Genomic DNA, 7214 nt, shown 5'->3' with positions numbered 1-7214 from the left:
TGAAGAATGATGAGGAAACGTATCAACGAGCGATGGTAACTATGTTTCGTGATATGAATCATAAAGAGATCGAAGTATACATCGATGATATGATTGCAAAATCCCAGACAGGAGATGATCACATTATCAATCTATAAAGTTTGTTTGCTCGATTAAGAAAATTCAGGCTGGGGCTTAATCCCAACAAATGCACATTTGGGGTATGATCTGGTAAATTGATGGGATTCGTAGTTAGTCAAAGAGGAATCAAGGTTGATCCTGACAAGGTCAGAGCCATCCAGAGTATGCATGCACCCAAAACTGAGAAAGAGGTTTGTGGATTCTTGGGGAGATTGAACTACATTTCTAGATTCATATCGCATTTCACAGCCACTTGCAAACAATTCTTCAAATTACTATGAAAAGATCAAGCTATATAGTGGAACTACGATTCCAAGCAGCATTCAAGAAAGTAAAAGAATATTTTCAAGAACCACCGATCCTAATACCCCCTTTTCAGGGAAGGCCTCTTATCATGTACTTTACAGTACTTGACGAGTCTATGGGTTGTGTTTTGAGGCATCGGGATGAAATAGGTAGGAAAGAGCGTGCCATTTATTATATAAGCAAGAAGTTAACGACCATAAGACCAGATACTCACTGCTCGTGAAGACTTGTTGTGCACTTCCATGGGTAGCTTGACGCCTCTAATAATACATGTTGACCCATATAACATGGTTGATATCAAAGATGGATCCAATCAAATATATCTTCGATAAACCAGTTCTCACGGAAGAATCGCTTGTTGGAAAATGTTTTTATCTGAGTATGATATTCAATGTGTTACACAAAAGGTCATCAAGGGCAGTGCATTGGCGGATCATCTTGCCCACCAACGAATAGAAGATTACCAGTCATTAAGATTTGATTTCCCATATGAGGATATTATGGCCATGAATGATGATAAGATTATAGGCGACAATGAAGGATCTGAACCAGGGGAATGATGGACTCTTATGTTCGATGGTGTTTCTACTGCAATGTGCCATGGTATTGGGGAAGTGTTGATGTCACCAAAGGACTATCACTTGCCTTTCATTGCAAAAATCTGTTTTGATTGCACCAACAATATTGTTGAGTACAAAGCATGCATAATGGCAATAGAAGCATCCATAGACTTAAGGATCAAAATCATTGAAGTATACAGAGACTCTGCTTTGGTTATACACCAAATAAGACATGACTAAGAAATAAGACATCTTAACCTAATTACATACCAGGATTATGTGTTGGAACTACTCCCCCAGTTCTAAGAAATCAACTTTTCCCATATTCCTCGAGAGGAAATTGGATGGTAGATGTGCTGGCAACCTTGGCATTAATGTACAAATCAATTTGGCCTAATCACTGGTCTTCTTTCATAATCAGGTGTTTTGATCAACCTGCACATTTCTTGGCATCAGTAGAAGAATCAGATGACAAACCCTGGTTCTCAGATATTAAGGATTATCTTAAGAAGCAAGAACTCCTAGAAAATGATTTTGATGATAGAAAAGTGAACTATGAGGAGGTTAGCCACAAAGTTCTTCTTGAATGAAGATGTGTTTTACAAGAGAAATTGTGACATCGTCTTACTCGGATGTATGGATAGACACAAAGCAGACATTCTCATCAAGGAAATCCATGAAGGGTCCTTTGGTACTCATGCCAACAGTTATGCAATGGCCAAGAAAATCTTAAGGGCAAGCTACTACTGGTTAACTATGGAAACTGACTGTTTCATTACACCAAGATTTCCATAAATTCCATATTTATATCGATAAGGTGCATGTGCCACCTACTCCTCTGAACATTCTGACAGCGCCATGGTCATTCTCCATGTAGGGAATAGACATGATCGGGCTTATTGAATTGAAGGCTTCGAATGGACATAAATTTATACTGATTTCAATAGACTACTTCACCAAATGGGTCGAAGTTACGCGTCTTACACCAACATCACTAAGCAAGTGGTTGCCCGCTTCATAAAGAAAGACACAATATGTCATTAAGGGGTGCCCAACAAGATCATTACTGACAAGGAATCCAATCTCAATAAAAAAATGATGAAAGAGTTGTGCTAAAGTTTCAAAATTGGACACCACAACTCATCACCATACCGGCTCAAGATGAATGGTGTCGTAAAAGCAGCAAACAAAAACATCATCCAGAAAATGGTGATAACGTACAATGACTAGCACAAAATGCTTCCTTTTATGTTGCATGGGTATCGAACATCAGTTTGCACATCAACAGGGGAAACTCATTTCTCTTTAGTCTATGGAATGGAAGCAGTACTTCCTATTGAGGTCGAAATCCCCTCTCTGAGAGTCTTGATGGAGACTAAGCTAGAAGAGGCAGAATGGATTCATACAAGGTTCAACCAACTAAACCTTATAGAGGAGAAGCGCATGACAGTGTTATGTCATGGTCAACTCTATCATAGGTGTCTCAAGAAAGCATTTGACAAGAAGGTTTGGCCTTGAGTGTTCCAATAAGGAGACCTGGTATTAAAGAAAATCCTGCCAATTCACAAAGATTAACAGGCCAAGTGGACACCCAATTACGAAGGCACGTATGTTATGAAAAAAGCCTTTTCTGGAGGTGCTTTGATTCTCACAACCATGGATGGTGAAGAATTTCCACTCCCAGTAAACTCTGACGCGATCAAGCGATGCTTTGCTAAAAAAATGGAATATAAAAGCCCGCTAAGTCAAAAACCTGAAAAGGTGACTTAGGAAAAAATGGGCATCCCGGTGGACATTAAAAATATATATAAATGTCCAGACCAAAATTAGGGACAAAATCAAAAGAACATCACCCGCTAAGTTGAAAACATAAAGGGTGACTTAGGCAAAAATGGGTATCCTAGTGGACTAAAAACCCAAAAGAGCGGTACAAGCAAAAGTTAGGAATTTATTACAAGGAAAAAGATTGCGGCCTGTGAATCCATGTTACAATGGAAAACTCTAGGCGATAAGAATCGATATAGCCGATCTCCTCAGAAGCGAGGTGTTACGGTCTTCAAAGACATAAGGAGTATAGCAGTGTTGTAATTTAATGGAAACTCAACAGTTCCTATTGTCGTTTTACTTCTTCTAGAAAAAAAAAATGACCTCTTTTAGGAATTTCATCCTTATGTATTATCACCCATTTATGGGTTAATTCATTTGAATAAAAGATGACTTTTTCATCAAAACTTGCTCAATTATTTTTGTTTTATCTGCTTGTTTGCAAAATGTCGATTATTTTTTATAAACACTGCATTAAAACTTTGGACAAAGTATAAGAGTTTGACAAAGAACAGTAAATTGTTTTGATTTTTGATATGTCTGAAGGGAGATCAGCAGTCCCTGGTGGTGCGCTCAACACACAAAGATATATTATCATTTGCAGGTCGCCATGGCCTATCAGGCATAGAAGATGAAGTTCTCTCAGGAATAAATATGCAGTTTGCCAACAACAGATCAAACTTAGGGCATCAAGATCATCCAAATTTTCCTTCCAATCATAACATCTCCAAGAATCAGAGTATCGGGAAGTCAAGACCTTTCCACCTACCAATGCCCTAATCTTTTATTGGCTGAAATATAAAAGTCTAATCTTTCATCAACAATCAAAATCTGATATTTTATTGGTAACCAAAGAAACTAAGATCTAATATTTTATTGTTAATCCTAATTCAAAGTCCAATCTTTCATTGGCAGCCATTAAAATCCAATTGTCGTTGGTATTCCAAAGACCAGTCTTTCATTGGCATATTAAAATCCATTCGCCATTGGTACACCGAAATCTCAACTTTGCTTCACCTTTCCGAGGAAAGAAAATCAGGCCCCACAAAAATCCAATCATTCATTCACATCCCTACTTGCATTAGTCATGACATTTCATGCACCATGTGTAGCATTTTTATTGAGGTGGAGCATTACGCCATTAAAAACCAAACATGCATACATAGCATAAATCTGGATTCGGGACCAATCGTGAGATTCAGGTTAATCCTCAGTCGAGTCAGTGGTATTTCTCCGAGTGACTTCCTACCCTGCACGCTTTCCCATTGGGCTTTTCCCAACGAGTTTTCCTTCAACCTTTTGTTGATGAGGATGATATCCTTAGTCGATTCAATGGTGTTTCTCCAAGTCAGCTCCTACCCTACATGTTTTCTCATTGGGCTTTTCCCAGCGATTCTTTTCCTTCAACCTTTTGTTGACGAGAATGATATTCCTCGGCCACATTAATGGTATTTCTCTGAGTGAGTTCCTACCCTGCATGCTTTCTCATTAAGATTTTCCCAACGAGTCTTTTCTTTCAACTTTTTGTTGATGAGGATGGTATTCCTCATCCAAATCGGTGGTATTTCTCTGAGTGAGTTCCTACCCCACACACTTTCTCATTGGGATTTCCTCAACTAGTTTTTTCCTTCGACCTTTTATTGATGAGGATGATAGTCCTCAATGAATCCTTTTCTTTAACCTTTTGTTGATGATATCCCCAAGAAAGTCTTACCCATTGAATTTTTTTATTACAATGCTCCTTAGCAAGTTTGTTCTATTAATCTTCTGATGATAACTTTTATTCCCCAACAAGTCTTTAGGTTTGTCCTTTCAACGATAGCGATATTTGTAATTATGGTCTTACCATTTTCCTTTCATTGATGGCGTTCTTTACACGTTGTTAATCTTACCATCGTCCTTTCGTCAATGGTGATCTTTACAGTTTGGTCTTACTATTATCCTTTTGATAATGGATATCTTTGCAAGTTTATGATCTTACCATTTTTCTATTTTTCGATGTCAATCTTTACGGTTATGGTCTTACCATCGTCCTTTCATCAATGGGGATCTTTGCAAGTTATTGATCTTACCATCATCCTTTCGATGTCGGCAATCTTTGCAGTGTTGATCTTACCATTATCCTTCTTCAATGGCGATCTTTGCGGTTTGGTCTTACCATTATCCTTTTGATAATGGATGTCTTTTCAAGTTTATGGTCTTACCAACATCCTTTCATCGATGGTGATCTTTGCAGTTATGGTCTTACCAACGTCCATTTGTCAACGGAGATCTTTGCAAGTTGTTGAACTTATCGCCATCCTTGGATAATGGAAATCTTTTCAATTTTAGGATCTTACCATTATCTTTTCTTTGATGGTGATCTTTTAGGTTATGGTCTTACCATCGTCCTTTCGTTGATGGCGATCTTTGCAAGTTTTTGATCTTATCGTCATCCTTTTGATGTCGGTGATGATTGTAATGTTGATCTTATCATCATCCTTTCGTCCATGGAGATCTTTTCAGTTGGGTATTACCATTATCATTTTGATAATGATTATCTTTGAAATTTTATGATCTTACTATCCTCCTTTCATCGATTGCAATCTTTCTTACCATCGTCCTTTCATTGATGTCGATCTTTGCAAGTTGTTGATCTCACAGTCATCCTTTCGATGTCGACGATCTTTGCAGTGTTAATCTTACCATCATCCTTTTATTGATGGAGATCTTTGCAAGTTGTTGATCTTATTATCATCCTTTTGATAATTTTGATCTTTGCAAGTGTATGATCTTACCATCGTCCTTTCGTTGATGGTGATCTTTGCAGTTATGATCTTACGATCGACATTTGTGGATAGAGATCTTTGCAGTTGTCACCTTATCATCGTCTTTTCTTCAACAGAGATCTTTGCAAGTTATTGATATTACCATTTTCTTTCGTTAATGGAAATCTTTATGGTTATGGTGTTACCACCATCCTTTCATCAATGGCAATCTCTGCAATAATGATATTACCATCGTCCTTTCGTCAATGACAATCTTTGAAAGTTGTTGATCTTACCATCATTATTTTATCGATGGTGATCTTTACAGCTATGATCTTAGCATCGTCCTATCATCGATGGTTATATTTATAAGTTGTTAATCTTACCATAGTCCTTTCGTTGATGGCGATCTTCGCAGTTATGATCTTACCATCATCCTTTCATCGATGGTGGTCTTTGCAAGTTGTTGATCTTACCATCGTCCTTTCATCGATGGTAGCCTTTGCAATTTTATGATCTTACCATCTTCCTTTCGTCGATGGCAATCTTTACAGTCACAATCTTACGATCGTGCTTTTGTCAAAGGTGATCTTTACGGTCATGATCTTACCATCGTCCTTTCATCGATGGCGATCTATACAAAGTGTTGATCTTACCATCATCCTTTTGATGATGGCGACCTTTATAGTTATGATCTTATCATTATCCTTTCGTTAGTGTCTATCTTTGTGGTTTGATCAGTATTTACTTACGAGCTGATGTTGATTTGGTATCCTATCCCAATAATCTTTTTTTTTCTTAAATCTCACAACATTCCATCTTTTTAAGACAAAAATTGGGATCTTTTTCTATTTGAATGACTTATACCCTGAATATATGAAAACTTTGGTTATTCATATTTCTGAGTTCAAGATAATCAAATAGGGGCAGCTGTCATACCCAACTTTGTCATACCATTTATCTATTCATCTACATCTCTAATATTTTTAGGTCTAGGTAAGATTGAGCTTATGATCAATTAGGCCATAACATTTCATCCCATCCATTTTTGCATTGCATTGTTGCTCATAGACCATTTGGCAGGGTAGATTTTGATTTCATCCCATTAAAGTTATTGTTTGTATTTGTTATATTACATAGTCTCTATGATTTTTGCATCTTTTTTGATCATTTCTTGCTCTTTGCTTAAAACTTAGTGATTTCACACATCATAAAGAATTGAGAGATAAATTTGCTCTAAAAAGATTAACATTCATCAAAAGAATTAATAAGGAGAGGGACTTTTTTATTTGAGTTAGAATTGAAGGTAGAGAAAAACAAGAAAAGGGGTTTGAATTGTTTTCACAAGAGTTAAAAAAAGTTTGCAACACCACACACACAAAATAAGAACTAACAACACAAAGGATTTATCCTGGTTCGCTTGAAATCCAAAGTTACTCCAGTCCACCAGGCCAAGGTGATTTCACTTTTAATAAGGACTTAATCCACTAATCTCAACAGATTACAAAATTCATCTAAGAGTTTAACAACCTCTTAGCCCTCTCAAGTCTACAGACCTAAACAAGCCACTTGAGGAATTACAACCAATTTCAAGAATTACAAGTGTTTCACTAGATGCTTCTAGATAAGCAGTATAAACACACTTTAGGAACAAGAA

Source organism: Lathyrus oleraceus, chromosome 7 (genome assembly GCF_024323335.1).
Source record: "Lathyrus oleraceus cultivar Zhongwan6 chromosome 7, CAAS_Psat_ZW6_1.0, whole genome shotgun sequence".
NCBI lineage: Eukaryota > Viridiplantae > Streptophyta > Magnoliopsida > Fabales > Fabaceae > Lathyrus > Lathyrus oleraceus.
The sequence above is the reverse complement of the archived record's forward strand: the minus strand, read 5'-3'. Positions refer to the sequence as shown.